Raw genomic sequence first — 16923 nt, 5'->3', positions numbered from 1 at the left:
GCCAGTGGGTACAGCTCCGATTGGACCCCTAGCCTGGGAATCTCCATATGCCGCGGGAGCGGCCCAAGAAATAGCAAAAAAAAAAAAAAAAAAAAAAAAGGAAGGAGAAGGGGGTACATTTTAAGAGCCAACTCTTAAGTTGCACACCTGTCTTCAGCCACATTTCATTGGCTAGAATTGGTCACATGCTTCTTGTGGATGTGAAGGCACCTGGGAAATGTAGTCTTCTCCTGTGTCCAGGAAGCAATGAATCTGTCTGGTCACCACATAGTGCCATCTTTGCCAATTAGGGTACCCCATGCCTGAATATGAGGTTTCTCAGTAATGGGCATATGACGCAGGCAGATCTAGCAGAGTCCTTCTGGGGAATTGCCACGGATCCTAGGAATCCTCCTAAGGATTAGAATTAAGCAGCTCTTGTTAGTGTGGCACTGGCCAGGCTTCTTCCCCAACAGAGCAGGGGAGGAAGGCTGCCAGAGGACATAGCCAGAGTCGGGGAGGGCCTCGCTCCCCACCTCTTCGTGGACATATCAGCGAAGACAGCACACTTCAGCCCGCTGAGCTTGCCAGAGAGCACCACGCAGCCCTGGCCTCCTGCTCGTCCGACGTGACGTGGGTGGTGCTCATGCGTGATGTTATTCTGGAGCGTCAACTTGGCTGAGCCACGGCACCCAGTTATTCAGCCCAACACGAACCCAGGCGTGGCTGAGAAGGTACTGCGAGGATGTGATTACTGCCATCTACCAGCAAGTGAGTTTAAGTAAAGGAGATTATTCTTGATAATCTGGGCGGGCCTCATTTAATCAGTCGAAAGGCCTTAAGGACAGAACTGAGGTTTCCCTGAGGAAGAAGATATCTGTGGATTACAGCCTCAGCTCTCGCCTAGGAGTTTCCAGCTGGCCTGCCCTCCAGATTTCAGACTTGCCAGCCTCCACAGTCACATAAGCCAATTCCTTGCAATAGATTTCTTTTTTCGTTTAAAAAATATTTTACAGCCGCACCCGTGGCATGTGGCAGGTCCTGGCTCAGGGATTGAATCTGAGTCACAAATGCAACCTATGCCACAGCTGAGGCAACGCTGGATCCTTTGACCCACTGTGCTGGGCCAAAGGATGGAACCCACACTTCCACAGGGACCCAGGGGACTGCAGTTGGATTCTTAACCCACCGCACCACTGGAGGAACTCCAATATCTTTATATGTCTACCTTTCCTATTGGTTTGGCTTCGCTGGTAGAACCCTGATGGGTACACCATGGGAGTGGCAGCACCCAAGGGAGGCCACAGTGGAACCTTTTTGTGGAAATGGCAGTGCCTGTGTGACACTGTCTTGACTGTGGGTATCAGACAGAATCGCAAGAGGAGACCCCACTCCCTCTGCACAGGCAGTGGGTATCAGTGGAAGCAGCCCCGCTGGAGGAAACAGCAGACGCCTCGAGAAGTCAGAGCTTGCTGGTGAGCACGCGTGCACAGGGCCAGGAGCTGCTCAGGAACATCTGAGGGAGGCTCTGAGGCCGCTGGCGGTCCGTCCTCATCAGCAGGTGTAAGTGGGAACCCAAACAATACAGTTAATCTTCATGTGACCCGTTTGTAGCTGGAGGATGGTGGGTTGCCAACAGCACAGGGTTTGATTTCTCACAGGAAACAGATGGCGCACTCAAATTAGGATCACGCAAGGAGGGTTTGACAGACGGGCTACTTACTCCAGGCTGGGCATGGCACAGGGTACCACGAGGGACAGCCCAGGACCCCTGGGGCTGCTCGCAGTCCAACTGTCACTTTCTGTGGGCTGGAGGAAAGAAGATTCCCAGAACCTGGAAGTGGAGCTGTGTACAGAAAATCAACTTCTGAGGACCCTTCCGTGGAAGGACAGCAGAGCAAGGGGACTTCTTGGGGGGGGGGGGTGCTGAGGGAACACACGGTTCTGATCTTCCTCTTGTTCTTCCACTGATCTCATGTCTGGGCTCCCCCCCATACAGCGGCCCAGGTCACAGGAGCCCATTCATTTGGTCTTACAGGTCAGCCTCCAGGCACAGAGCGGGATAGAGAATGATGAGGAATTATCTGGAAGGCGGAGAAATGCTGTCTGGCCCACCCAGATTACATTGGAATACCGAACCTGGAAGGTATTTTTCAGTGTTATGTTACATTTATAGTTTCTCTTTGTTCTGGTGATGCTTTTTTTTCTCTCTCTCTCTTTTTTTTTTGCCTTTTCTAGGGCCGCATCTGCAGCATATGGAGGTTCCCAGGCTAGGGGTCTAATTGGAGCTGTAGCCACTGGCCTTCACCACAGCCACAGCCACGCCAGCTCTAAGCCATGTCTGCGACCTACACCACAGCTCACGGAAACACCAGATCCTTAACCCACTGTGAGGCCAGGCATCACACCTGCAACCTCATGGTTCCTAGTCGGATTCATTAACCACTGAGCCATGACGGGAACTCCCCTGTCCTGGTGATTGTTAAGCAAGGACAGCCACGTTCTCACAGAAGGCAGTGGAAATGGCGGTGGGGGAAGGCAGTTTCTTTTTTCTCTGCTTGTCTCAATGACTTGAGGGCGCAGTTGGCATTTTGTGGTCAGAGGCCAGAAATGCTAAATGTTTTGCAGCACTCAGGAAGAGTCCTAAAGAATGAGAAGAACTTGTTGAAAGCTCTGGAGGGCAGGATGGGCTCAACACTGAGGCTAGAACTGGAGCATCTGGAAGAAAGCTGGTGGTGCCCCAGGGTAAGATCCTCAGGTGGCTTATAGCTGTGTGGACAGCTGGAGGGGCCTCAATGTATGAAGGAGGCTGGTTGGCGATCAGGAGCTGGGACAGACTCACTTTGAACTCACAGGGGAAAGATCCAAGGGTTCAATAAGCAAAGGCATCCGGAGCCCAACACCAGGCTGGCAGATGCCTCAGGAACACCTGTGCGCAGGGTGGGCCCACGGGTTCACAGGTGAGACAGATGCAACAACTCCAAGGTTGAATCCAGAGTAAGGAGGGTGCTCTAGGTCCATATGGCACCAGCAGGGAGGGGTGTTGTCAAGGGCTCAGATGGGGACACCAGCTGTTCACCTTCCCTGCAGTTCCCGTGGGGCTGTCTCCTTCGTTACATGGGTTCAGGTACATGAATGTTAGAACCACCAACATGGGATGCGAGGAGGGTCAGGGGTTGAGGAAACCACCGTAGCTAAGAGACCCCCCCGGCCCTTATTGCTATACCCTTGACTTGGGGGACCTAAGAGTTGGCTCTGGGACAGGGTGGAGTGTGCTGGTGGAAGCAGTAGGGGGTGCTACTGGCCCTTCTGGGGTGAAGGCAGAGAAGTCAAAGGGTTGGTTTTATATACATGGAATATAAGATACCACTGATGGTAAGGTGCATCCCAACTCAGAGATAATATATGAAAAAAAAAACAAGTGTCTTAGAATTGACAGAGCCCACAGTTCTTTTCCTAGGTTCTCTCAATAATTCTAGAAATGTAGGTGATATTATCCCAACTTCCCAGCAGGAAAATGGAGGCTCAGAGAGCGCGGGTAACTTCCCAATGGAAAGGTTTAGTCCGATGGAAACCTGTTTCTCCCAGAGCTTTCCCTGGAGCCAGCGACACTCTAAAATGTCCATTTAGCAGGGATTTGGGAGCAGCAAGTGGGTTGGAAGGGAGCTGGGAGCCAGCTTGTTTTTTTTTTTTTGTCTTTTTGCCATTTCTTGGGCCGCTCCCTCGGCATATGGAAGTCCCCAGGCTAGGGGTCTCATCGGAGCTGTAGCCGCCAGCCTACACCAGAGCCACAGCAAAGCTAGATCCGAGCCGCGTCTGCAACCTACACCACAGCTCAAGGCAACGCCGGATCATTAACCCACTGAGCAAGGGCAGGGATCGAACCCGCAACCTCATGGTTCCTAGTCGGATTCGTTAACCACTGCGCCACGATGGGAACTCTAAGCCAGCTTGTTTTAAAAGCTACCTGGAAGAACCCTGCTTCCTTGGGGTGGCTTTGGGGGACATTATGGTGGGGATTCAGGTCCCGCAAGCCATCCTGCTGGTGCACCCAGTGCTTAGAGCTGTGAACGGTGCTGCCAATTCAGCATTTGTCTTGCTGGCCAGACACCAACCACCACCTTCCTTGACCATCTCATGACGGAGACACTGGCCTGCTCCCACCCTCTTGGCTGAGCCCAGCCCGGCTTGTCTGATGCCACTGTCCCTTGGCTTTCCTGGAACTGGGTCCCAGACACCTCAGGGTTGACCCTGAAATGCCAAGGGTTGGTAAGGACGGCACACAGGCCATGCAGCCAAGCCTGGGGCCACTCAGGGATCCCAGGCAGGCCACACGCCTCTACGAGGCCACTGGTCTCCTCTAAGACCAGGTCTCAAGTGTCTAAGAAATGAAGCCAGGGAGTTCCCATCATGGTGCAACAGAAATGAATCCAACTAGGAACCATGAGGTTGTGGGTTCGATCCCTGGCCTCGCTCAGTGGGTTAAGGATCTGGCGTTGCTGTGGCTGTGGTGTAGGCCGGTAGCTACAGCTCCAATTCCACCCCTCGCCTGGGAACCTCCATATGCTGCGGGTGTGGCCCTAAAAAAGCAGAAAAAAAAAAAAAGAAAGAAAAAAAGAAATGAAGCCAGGACCCTGGGCTCCGTCCCCAGGTGCCCCATTAGCTCTGCTCAAAAGGAATTAGAGCTCCAGACTTTTGTTCTGACCCCGTGTGTCACAGCAGCTTCTGTTGGGATACAGAGCAGATCTGAGAGATAACTGAAGGCTAAACAGGCCTCTCCATGCGGATGCCTGTGCTGCTGACAAGGTGAGCTGGAGCATCTGCTCTGTGTACAAAGAAAGCATGTTTAGCCTTATTTGGCTTATTTCAGATTTAGAATTTTGTTTCAGATTCTATTTTTTTTTTGCGGGGGGTGAGGTGGGGTTGGGGGCTGTGCCCACAGCATACAGAAACTTCCAGGCCAGGGATCAAGCCTGTATCACTGTAGTAACCAGAGCCACAGCAGTGACAACGCTGGATTCTTAACCTGCTGAGCCACCAGGGAACTCCCTAGAGTCTAATCTTTGAAGAGACCTAAGAAATTGGCCTTTGGTAGGGTCTCGTTTATGGTTTATGGTTTAGGTTTCTTCGTGGTTTTGGAAGCCAATGTAACATTAAAGCAAATTTCATACAAAGAAAGACCTCCATCCCTCAGCCCACCACTTCAGCACTATTTCCAGAGTTACTGAGTCACCCTTATTACTTATTTACTGAGCAGTTACTGTGCACCCAATGTCGTACCTGCATCTCTGTGCACGGTGTTCTTAGTTTCAATCGTCTGCATTCTATTATATGTCCTGCTTAAAAGAGCAGGCTCTGAATCATAAATATTCATGGATTCACGTCATCTTCATGATTCTAATTTTTAAAAATATAACACATTATTTTAAAATTTGGAAAACAAGGAGGAAAAAAACTATTCGGCACCCAAGAACCCCTGTTACCTTTGCTATGCACATCTCTGGGCGTTTTTATACAAAAAAGTCATCATATATCCTGCTTTTCCTAATATTATGTCCTAAGAGTTTCCCCAGCTTGTTACCTAGTCTTTGTGCAAAAACAGCCTTTACTTATAGAAATTTCCAGCCTTGGGAGTTCCTGTCGTGGCTCAGCGGTAATGAACCCAACAAGTATCCATGAGGGCACAGGTTTGGTCCCTGGCCTGGCTCAGTGGGTTAAGGATCCAGTGTTGTCATGAGCTGTGGTGTAGCTCTCAGATGTGGCTCGAATCCTGTGTGGCATAGGCCGGCGGCTACAGCTCTGATTAGACCCCTAGCCTGGGAACTTCCATATGCCTCGGGTGCAGCCCTAAAGATTAAAAAAAAAAAAAAAAAAAAGGAAAAGAAAAAAAAAGAAAAAAGAAAAAGAAATTTCCAGCCTTACTGGCAGTGCTCAGGTTTTCCCTGCAGCTGACTTCCTAAACATTGCTGGAAAAATGCCAAAGCGATTGCCTGAGTTGAGATTTGCTCTAAGTGGTTTCTTGTGCCAGGAACTGTCTGGCTCTGTGGGGCCCCTGCCTGTGAGACTTGGTGCTGCCTGCGTGTGAAGGGTTCTCCCAGAGCCACTTTCAGAAAGGGACAGTAGGGTGAGATCAGCGTAGCTTTGCAGCTTCTTCCCTTTGCCTGGCTGACCTGCCCTCTTTGCCCGACTGCGATGCCCATTTCCTCTGGTATTGGACTCAGACAGTCCTGAGCTTGGCCACTCAGTGGGGTGACCACAGGGGGGGGTGCCCTGCGTCTCTGGACCCCTCTGTTTCCCACCGGTGGCCCGCAGCACCGTCTGGCAGCCTGGGGTCCGCCCAGGGGATGACACCCTGAGTACAGAGCGGCTGTTACCGGTGCTGAGCGCTCATTTGGCGCCTGGGCTTTGATCGCCACCACCGAGTCCCTCTGCCTGGACCCGACTTCTCCACTCACAATCCTGCGAGCAAACTGTGGTGGGAGTTGGCTCTTGGGAACCAGCTCCTCTGGGCCTGAGGTTCCAGCGCCCTGTTACCCAGACTTCCACGCCTTGACCTCTGTCTCCTCAAGCCCTGTCCCTTGTTTGGACTTGCTCACTAGAAGTGGCCCTTCTCCTTCTGACCAGTGGCGAGCTCCCCGGGCTCCAAACTTTCCGTTTCCACAGGTGCCACAGCATCTTTGCTACCCAGCGCCTTCCTCTCTTTGCATGGGGCCTCCTGACCCAAGCTGCCCTCTGCACGCGAAAGCGCTGTGACCCGGTGACCTCCTCTAACCAGGACCATGCTCTTAGATACCTTGCACACTTGTCATGTGGGTGTGCAGAGCACAATGTCTGTGCTGTGCCATGTTAAGAAAGCAATCCGATGAAATGAGTTACTAAGACAAATAAATAAAAATAAAACCTGGCCTGTGTATGGCAGTTAATACCACATACAAGATGCCCACTGGCAATTTATCACCTTTGATTATCACAACAGTCTCGTGAGCTAACTAAGGATGGTTTCGTTAGCTTCTTTTGAGGATGGAAAATGAAGGCAGAGAAAAGCGAATTGCCCACATTTGCTGACTTGGTGGTGGTACTAAAATGAGGATCCTGTGACTTCTAATTTCATACTGTCCCACTGTCCTACTGAAATGACTAATAGCCCCTTCATTCTCCCTGTGATATATGCAATTTGGAAGAAGACATTTATTAATGAATCCAAATGAGTTTGTCTCTTCTGGCTGCTCATGGGAAAAAAGAAAGAACTTGAAACAGAGTAAAGTAATGCAGTGTGGAAGATGCATTCTCATGGCCACACTGCAGGCTGCAGGCGCTAGCAGCCTTGAACCACCCCAGTTTAAGAAGGAAGAGGGGGTACTACTCAGCCATAAAAAAGAATGAAATAATGCCATTTGCAGCAACATGGATGCAACTAGAGATTAGCATACTAAGTAAGTCAGAAAGAGAAAGATAGATACCATATGATACCACTTATATTTGGAATCTAAAATATGGCACAAATGAACCTGTCTACAGAACAGAAAGAGATTCACAGACATAGAGAATAGACTTTGTGGCTGCCAAGGGGGAGGGGGAGGAAGTGGGATGGACTGAGCGTTTGGGGTTAGTAGATACAAGCTCTTACATTCAGAATGGATAAGCAATGAGGTCCCTGTGTGTATATATAGCACAGGGAACTACATCCAATCTCTTGGGTAGACCATGATGGGAGATAATATAAGAAAAGGAATGGAGGAGCTCCTGCTGTGGCACAATGGGATCAACAGTGTCCCTGGAAGGCCAGTACACAGATTTGATCCTGGGCCCAGCACAGTAGGTTAAAAGCTGGTGTCGCCACAGTTGCGGCATAGGTTGCAACTGCAGCTTGGATCTGATCTCTGACTAGGAACGCCATATGCCAAGGCGTGGCTGGAAAAAAAAAAAAGGAATGTATATGTATGTGGGTCACTTGGCTGTACAGTAGAAATTGGCACAACATTGTATATCAACTATACTTCACTTGAAAAATGTAAAAAAAATAAAAATAATAAGGAAGGGGGAGTACCCACTGTGGTACAGTGAGTTAAGGCTCTGGTGTTGCTACAATTGTGGTATAGGTTGGAGTTGCAGCTCGGATTCAATCCCTAGCTTGGGAACTTCCATATGGCAGGGGTGTGGCTGAAAAAGAAAAAAATGGAAAGGAAAAGGAAGAGGAGAATGTCCTGGTGGCTCAGCAAGTTAAGGATCCATTGTTGTCACTGCTATGGTGCGGGTTCAATCCCTGGCATGAGAACTTCCATATGCCATAGGGTGTGGCCAACATAATAACAATAACAACAACAACAAATAGGAAGAGGAATGAGAGGAGAGTGACTCTGAGGCAGCAAGGAGGGACACAGAGAAGGAGAAAGGATTTTTGGTCCCAGGGGTTGGGGCCCCCACACTTATACCTTGGCAATGCTCCAGGGAATGGCAAGTGTTCAGAGGGTATTGCCCAAGTGGCACACCAGGTGGCTGGATCCTTGGCTCTGGGGCACCCACCCTCACGAAGGCAAGGGTTCCTGGAGTCTAGATGTAGCACAGAAGCCGAGATTGGCTGACTTCAAGGGACTCAATGGTTGGGCTGAAACCATGGCGGACTGGTTTTCTATGTCTCCGACATCATAGAAGCCGAGTAGCCGTGGAAGGGGAGGGAAGCCTGATCACAACTGAGAGTTTCCTATCAGTCTACTGGAATAAAGTTCCAAAGTAGGATTTAAGTTGATCTGATGCAATTTATCTTCCAAGGTTCCTTCTGTCTCGCATCTGACTCCACTTTGGCCTTGACCGCCACCCTTAGGCCAGTTCCCTGGTTTTCAACCACAAGCTCCGTGAACTCGTGTCTTTGTTATGGAGTCGCACTGGCCATGACCTCATTCCTGTTCCAGCCCTTGGCCTACCTCAGTACCCTCACAATGGGTGTCTTCTGAGCATCTCTCCTGCACCTGCCATAAGTTCTTACTTACATCAGCAACACCTGTAGGCTCTTTCCCCTGGCCCAACCTCCAGCTTCCCCTAGCTCAGTGAGAGAAAGCAAAAACTTCTGGCAATAAGGGGAAAAAAAGCAACTCTAGCAAAGAGATTCACAGCCTGAAGCCTCTCTGACTGCATCCAGCCCAAGGGTCTTGGGGTGAATGCCCACACTAAGAGTCCTCCATGCAGGCGTTCCCATCATGGCGCAGCGGAAATGAATCCGACTAGGAACCACAAGGTTGCAGGTTCGATCCCTGGCCTCGCTCAGTGGGTTAAAGATCCGGCGTTGCCGTGAGCAGTGGTGTAGATTGCAGACGCAGCTCGGATCTGGCATCGCTGTGGCTGTGGTGTAGGCCGACAGCTACAGCTCCGATTCGACCCCTACCACCAGCAGTTCACCATGGTAGTCCTGACTCTTGGCCCCACCAGCAGTTCACCATGGTAGTCCTGTGTGGCCAGCAAAGAGCCTCCCGCATGGAGGGGCATCTCTAGGAGATCCAGGACCACCTGAGAGGGCTGGGGAGAAGCAGGATTCAGAGAAGGCCTGTGGCATGAAGGTGGGCACTCCTAGGGCACTACAGCATAGATGACAGCTTTGTGACAAAGTCGACACCCATTTATGCCATTGCCAATCATCCCTGGGTCCTGCTAAGGGCAGCAATGACACCCAGCATAATTCCAAGGATGATCCTATTCCAATGATGTTCCAGGGACATCCTGAGGACAGTGGTTCAGGGGACCAGTGCCCTCTCTTACCCTGAAAAGCTTTGAGATGTTGCTGCCTTGGACTGTGCTTCTAACCCCCAACCCCTCGCCATCCACAAGGGGGTGAGCCTGTTTTCAAGAGGGAGGACTCTTCCCGAAACCAAGTCCCTTCTAAACATTGGAACCAGGGCTATCCATCAGCCTGCCGGATGTGGTCTTCCCCCCATGCAACGTCCCGGGCCCTGATCCTGACACCCTCTATCTGGCTTAACTCCTCTGGGGAGCTCCTGGCCATCTCGCCTTCCTAGGAGCCCCCGCAGTGCATGGTGAGGTGAGAGGTGCTCCCATCACTGAAGCAGGAATGGGGCCTGAATTTTCCCATAGAACCAGGAAGATGAAGGAGAGCTAGGGTAAGAGTCCTAGACTCTCAACCCTCTGTTTCAGGAGGTCCTGTATTAAGCAAGCTTCCGTGGGCTGCCCTGTGGTCTGTAAGGTCTGTGGGAGCCAGGAGCCATGTTTATTTTGCTCAACTGTCCCAGAATTCTGCCTAGGACGAGAAGGCACTCACTCCATAGGTGCTGAATGAGGAACAGTCTGGGGTCAAAACGACTGTTTGAAACACTGGCTGTTAAATAGTCTAAATTCCAACACCTAGTCACATTCAGATGCCAGCCAGCACTCACACAGGCACTTATTCACTGCAGAGACCTTGCAAGCACGCTGCAGGGCAGATCTCATTTTCCCATTCCCAGATGTACAAACTGAGTCTTGGAGTTAAGTGGCTTGCCTGAAGTTACACAGGGACTAAGAACTGGGGTTTACAAAGAAAGGCTCATAATGCCTTTCTTTTTTTAAATTTTATTTTTCTGTCTTTTGACTTCTTAGGGCAGCACCTGCAGCCTATGGAGGTTCCCAGGCCAGGGGTCCAATCGGAGCTACACCACAACCAGCCTACACGGCAACCACAGCAAGGGGGGATCCAAGCCGCGTCTGTGACCTGCACCACAGCTCACAGCAACTCCAGATCCTTAATCCACTGAGCGAGGCCAGGGATTGAACCCTCATCCTCATGGATCCTAGTCAGGTTCATCAACCACTGAGCCACAACAGCAACTCCCCCATAATGCCTTTCTGTTAACACATGCTCCCCTAGAATACAACCTGGGGCCAGTTTCTACACACACATCCTTTAAAAAAAAAATTTTTTTTTTTTTTTAATTTTATGGCTGCAGCCTTGGCGTATATGGAAGTTCCTAGGCCAGAGACTGAATCCAAACCACAACTGCGAACTATACCCCAGCTGCGGCAACACTGGATCCTTTAAGCCACTGCACTAGCCGGGGATGGAACCCACCCCTCTGTGGAGAACAGAGCTGCTGTAGTTGGATTCTCAACGCACTGTGCTACAGCAGGAACTCCAGATACATTCTTTTTTTCCCACCTGTGAAAAGAACTCTTAGAATTTACTCTCTCTCTTTTTTTTTTTTTTTTTGTCTGTGCCCATGGCATGAAGAAGTACCCAGGCCAGGGATTGAACTGGTGCCATAGCAGTGACCCAAACCACAGCAGTGACAACATCTGATCCTTAAACCACTAGGCCAACAGGGAACTCCAGGATTTACTTTTTTTTTTTTGTCTTGTTAGGGCCGCACCCGCGGCATATGGAGGTTCCCAGGCTAGGGGTCGAATCAGAGCTGTAGCCGCCAGCCTACACCACAGCCACAGCAACACCGGATCCTTAACCCACTGAGTGAGGCCAGGGATTGAACCTGCCTCTTCATGGATGCTAGTCAGATGCTTGTCCTACTGAGCCACAAAGGGAACTCCCAGGATTTACTTTCTTAACAACTTTCATATATAATACACAGCAGTGTAAATTATATTAATCACATACGTTACAGACCTAGTACCTATTTATCTTATAACTGGAAGTTTGTACCTTCTGATCACCTTCATTCATCCCACACCCTCCCACCTCCCAGCCCCCTGCCAGCCTCTGGCAACCACAGATCTGATCTCTTTTTCCTATCTTTTTTTTTTTTTTAATTCATGCATCTTGCTTTATTGTGATATTTACTTTATTATGGTGGTCTGGAATTCAACCCTAATTATCTCCAAGGTCTGCCTATTTTTTTTTTTTTTTTTTTTGTCTTTTTATGACTGAGCCCATGGCATATGGAGGTTCCCAGGCTAGGGGTCGAATCAGAGCTGTAGCCACCCACCTATGCCACAGCCACAGCCACGCCAGATCTGAGCCTCGTCTGAGACGTACACCACAGCTCATGGCAATGCCAGATCCTTAACCCACTGAGTTAGGCCAGGGGTTGAACCTGTGTCCTCATGGTTACTAATCAGGTTCACTTCCACTGTGCCACAGTGGAACCTAGCCTGGGAACCTCCATATGCCATGGATGTGGCCCTAAAAAGCAAAAAAAAAAAAAAAAAAAAAAAAAGGCTTGACCTCTAATCAGGATTTCACAAGGTCCCAACCTCTGTGCTGTGGGCAGGGTCAATTGGCCATTTCAACCCTTTTTTTTTCTTTTTTCTTTTCTTTTTTTTTTACTAGAAATCAACCCATTTTTCTACTAAGTATATTAGAACAAGCCAGAAAAACCCTATCTTTAGAAAGTATTCCAGGAGTTCCCTTGTGGCTCAGCAGGTTAAGGATCCAACATGGTCACTGCTGTGGCTCTGGTTACAGCTGTGGTGAAGGTTTTATCCCTGGCCTGAGAACTTCCACATGTTGTAGGTGTGCCCCCTGCCAAAAAAAGTGTATTTAATTTTTATATTTTAGGGCCACATCTGCGATAGGGGTCGAATCGGAGCTACAGATGCCAGCCTAAGCCACAGCCACAGCAACGCAGGATCAGAGCCATGTCTGTAACCTATGCCACAGCTCACAGCAATGCTGGATCCTTAACGCACTGAGTGGGGCCAGGGATCAAACCCATATCCTCTCAGATACTACTGTTCAGGTTCATTACAGCTGGGCCACAATGGGAACTCCTAATTTCTTTTTTTTTTTGGTCGCATCCACAACATGTGGAAGTTTCCAGGCTAGGGATTGAACCTACGCCACAGCAGTAACAACATCAGATCTTTAACCTATTGAGCCACCACAGAACTCCTTTAACTTCTTCAAATTATGGGAAATTTTTTTTTTTTTTTTTTGGTCTTTTTGCCGTTTCTTGGGCCACTCCCGTGGCATATGGAGGTTCCCAGGCCGGGGTTGAATTGGAGCTGTAGCCGCCGGCCTATGCCAGAGCCACAGCAACACAGAATCCGAGCCGTGTCTGCAACCTACACCACAGCTCATGGCAACACCGGATCCTTAACCCACTAAGAGAAGCCAGGGATCAAACCTGCAACCTCATGGTTCCTAGTCAGATTGGTTTCTGCTGCACCACCATGGGGACTCCAGATTGATATATCTTTTAAGTCTGTACGTTTACAGGTTACCCTTCCCCCGCTCTATTATACCCTTGCCTTGTATTTTGTAGTAGAAAACCTAAACTATATTTTAAAGATTCTAAATTAAAATTATCTTGAGGTCAGGTGTTGGTCTTAAATCAAAATAGCATCAGTTAGGAGAGGGCAGAGTCATCTGTACTTTGTTTCCACTTTTATAGTCAAGCACTGATTCATTTACAAGGGAATAATCAATAAAAAAGATAGCATTTCATTGTAATATTGTGCACAGGAGTGCCTACTGAAGACAGTTTTTATGTTTTATAAACCAATTTTTAAGCAATCGAAACTCTGCAGGGTTGCTCCTTTCATGGGTGGTTTCTAAAGGGTGAAATAAAGTCACTGAGCTCATTTCATGTGAAAGAACAGGGTATATAGTTTCTGCAAAGGGCAACACCCAGGGCACAGGGCAGAGACTGTTCTGCATGGATAAGGGCATGAAAGCGCATAAAGATTAGCTGCTCTTTATTAAGGTATCTTTATGAAAGTTTAAAGATACCTTGTTGCTGTGGCGGCACAAAGCAGAGAACAGAGACAGTCCTCATCCGCCTACAATGGAAAGAAGGGTTTGAGGCGCGGACCGCTCTTATCTCCAGAATTGCTTTAATTTCCCATTATCCACTGCAGGGATTGGGTGAGCAGGGCGTCTGCCCCCACATGGGCTCTGCTCAAGTGCTGAGCCGGGGAGGGGAGGAGAGGCCTTCTTTTCTCCTCTCTCCTCTGGGCCCTTTCACCCCCTGCCCTTTGAGTCTCCCCAGCATACACTCTGCCCCGAGAGAGAGGGTGGGTCCGGGAGAAGAGCTGAGAGGCTGGGCGGTTGGTTGATCAGAGGTGACTGGGCGTGGACTCTGGTCTGGACGACACCAGGGACGCCCAGCCCTGGGAATGACGCCAGGCTGGATTAGCTGCCTGGCTATCGTGGGCCTCCATAGACATTCCTTCTCCCTGTCCAAGCTGGAAATTCCACTGCACTCTGCATCTGTGTGTGTGAGCACGTGTGTAGTGTGAAGAGTGTGCAGGGAAGGGCTGGAAGGACCCATGTTTGTGGCTTTCTCGGTCCTGGAATCCCAACTCTCAGCGCCAGGGCCAGGTCTCTGGCCTTTCAGAAAACTTGGACATAGAACAGAGAGAAGAGGCCCTCAATCCCCTCCAGGCCTCCTTGGAAGGGGAGTGTCGGCCTGACATTGAAAGGAAAAATCCTAAGAACAGCAAACCTGTTTAAAGGTTTATGATCGTAGGCATTTTCTTTTCTTTTTTTTAAAGGGCCACACCAGGGGCATACGGAGGTTCCCAGGCTAGGGGTCCAATCAGAGCTGTAGCTGCGGCCTACACCACAGCCACGGCAATACGGGGATCCGAGCCAGGTCTGCCATCTACACCACAGCTCATGTCAATGCCGGCTCCTTAACCCACTGAATGAGGCCAGGGATAGAACCTGCGTCCTCAAGGATACTAGTTGGGTTCGTTAACCAATGATGGAACTCCAATGATACAATTCCTTTAATGAAATTCTTCTAGTCAGTAAACTAGGTTATCTCACTGTAAGAGTATCTTGTCTCTACATAGCATTCAGTAAAGCTCACATCATCTTGACCGAGAAAAAAAAAAATGAGGCCTGTAAACACTTGCATTTTTCCTGAATTAGCCTTTGTGCTAAAAGAACTTGCTGCTGAAGAAGGTGTATATTCCTCAGAGACAGGCTAAGCTTTACATTCTGTCACCAGAAGCTTTTCGTCAGGTCCCAAGAGCAGCACAAGTTAGTCTCCTGAGAAACACCTGTTTGACATACGCACAACGTCCAATTTCCTGCCCAGTGACCTTTCATAGGTAGTGTGTGTGCTTTTCCCCACTACAAAGTGCAAAGAAGGGGTTCCGACCATGAGCTTGCGGGTTTGATCCCTGGCCTTGGTCAGTGGGTTAAGGATCCGGTGTTGCCGTGAGCTGTGGTGTAGGTCGCAGACGCAGCTCGGATCCCACGTTGCTGTAGCTGTGGCATAGGCCGGCAGCTATGGCTCCGATTCGACCCCTAGCCTGGGAACCTCCATATGCCATGGGAAGAGGCCTAAGAAAAGACGAAAAAAAAAAAAAAAAAGAAAGGGTTCTATATTCTTAACAAAGCTTCATTCATTCATTCATTCATTTGACACTCAAAATGAATTATTTTTTTGACACTCAAAAAAAATTATTTTTTTTCCACTCATTCTGTAAATGTCAAGATTGTCTGCAGTAACCAGGTGCTGTCTAGATTCTGGAAGTAGAGAACAGGCGCGGTCCTGCCTCACAGAAGTCACACTGTTTCACGGGGGCAACAGAAAACCCGAGTAAACGAAGCGAGTAGAGAAAGTTGTGATCAGTGCAAGGTAGGAAGCAGAGAGCTGAGGATGCGGAGATAGAAAGGGCCAAAGGCCACAAGGAGCCAGGCCTGTGACAGGGCTGGAGACACAGGCGGAGGGGACAGCCTGAGCAGAGGGGCTGGGGGCAGGCATGGCAGGGTTGCCCAGAGCAGGCTGTGGGGGAGGCTCACAGTGTAAGGAGAGGGAGCCAGGGGCCGCTGGGTGGGCTTTGGGGACGATGATAAGGGGTCTGATTTTAAAGACTGCAATAAGAAGCCACCGGAGCTTTTCTTTTTTTAAAACTGTGGCAAAACTCACATAACATAGAATTCACCATTGTGATGTGCATTCCTGTCGCTCCCTCCACCCACCTAACCTCCAGCCTCTGGCAACCACTAAGCTGCTTTCTGTCTCCACAGATTTGCCTATTCTGGACACTTCATATAAATGGAATCGTATACTAGACGGCTTTTTGCGACTGTAACTGAGTAGGGCTCCATGGGACTCCGGGGCACAAAAGCCCGTCTGTGTCCCCCATTTCTTGTTCTTAGGAAATGGCCCTCATTCAGCTTCCATGACCTTCCCTGAGTTCCAAGGGACAGGTTCAGACAGTTGCTGATCAGGGAAGGAAGCGGGTGCAAAGACAAGGGAGGAAGAGTCAAAAAACAATAGTACAGCCTTGGGGCAGGATCCCGGTTCCCTCTCAAGGGATACACATAATGATATAGGCATCTTATACACCTAAGAGAAAAGTGCTATTGCTTATGCTTCTTTCAGAAATGAAGACTTTAAAACTGCACAGTTTAGAGTACTTCCTTGTCCTTCTCGCTGGTTTAATGGCACCCCAAACACAATCCCCCCTAAGCTAAAGATGAGGCACCCTGAGCACAATTGCCTGTGGGTTAAAAAAGATCATTAGCACATGATGTTTTTCAGGAACTTTCCTAGTTTGTTCTCATCTCTGATCAATATGCCCTTTTTGCAAGTCCTGTTATTCTAGGCAACAACCCAGAAGACCACCGTCACGACCCCAGCTTTGATGACCAAGGCCCCCCAAAGAAAGAAGAATGCATGTTTGTCCCGATCCTGATGGCTATCTGAAAACCTGTTTTTCTCCTTTTTACTATAAAACTCCTCGCAATTCTTCCCAAGGGGGTTGGGGGGGGGGGATAGTCTTTAAAAGGGCATTAGCCTGCTGCGACTCTGCTTTGCCTGGCAAAGCAATAAAGTTATTTTTTTCTCCTTCATCCAAAACTCTGTCTTCCCATTTCTACTCGGCGACGGTGGACAGAGGCTGTTTCGGCAACATGACCGGTTTCTTTTCACTCAGAAAAATGTTTTCTAGGTTCATCCACATTGTAGTGTTTATCAGTGCATCAGTACAAGCTTTTTAAAGGGCCAGTGTGAGCCAATCTGATTTACGTTTTAGGATCACTTTCACTGC

General features: G+C 49.3%; 1 protein-coding gene and 1 long non-coding RNA gene across 6 annotated transcripts in view; one reads left to right on the top strand and one right to left on the bottom strand.

Moving 5' to 3' along the window:
- NOL11 (nucleolar protein 11) overlaps positions 1-16923 on the bottom strand; it is a 63530-nt gene that overhangs the window by 8422 nt on the left and 38185 nt on the right. The window contains exons 20-21 of one of the 3 annotated variants that reach the window (XR_014820936.1): positions 5260-5376; positions 1703-1825 (exon numbers count right to left, since the gene is read on the bottom strand). The exons of 1 other annotated variant lie outside the window; for it this stretch is intronic. The gene's annotated coding sequence lies outside the window, so the exon portion shown is untranslated. The remainder of the gene's footprint in view (positions 1-1702; positions 1826-5259; positions 5377-16923) is intronic. One more of the 3 variants, XR_014820935.1, reaches the window with a different exon arrangement.
- On the top strand, positions 623-16598 carry LOC106505406 (uncharacterized). Of its 3 annotated transcripts, none has more exons than XR_014820973.1 (3): positions 623-750; positions 2018-2125; positions 16466-16598. It is a non-coding gene; the product is annotated as an uncharacterized LOC106505406 (long non-coding RNA). The 3 variants fall into 3 exon arrangements; XR_001299818.3 differs by lacking the exon at positions 16466-16598 and adding an exon at positions 2608-2731; XR_002337432.2 differs by lacking the exons at positions 623-750; positions 16466-16598 and adding exons at positions 1411-1542; positions 2608-2731.

Source organism: Sus scrofa, chromosome 12, assembly GCF_054392235.1.
Source record: "Sus scrofa isolate SSC_HxYL_T2T_F1_AM1 chromosome 12, Sscrofa_HxYL_maternal_Yorkshire_Landrace_v2.0, whole genome shotgun sequence".
Taxonomy (NCBI): Eukaryota; Metazoa; Chordata; class Mammalia; order Artiodactyla; family Suidae; genus Sus; species Sus scrofa.
Note: the sequence above shows the minus strand (reverse complement) of the source record. Positions and strands in the feature narration are given on the sequence as shown.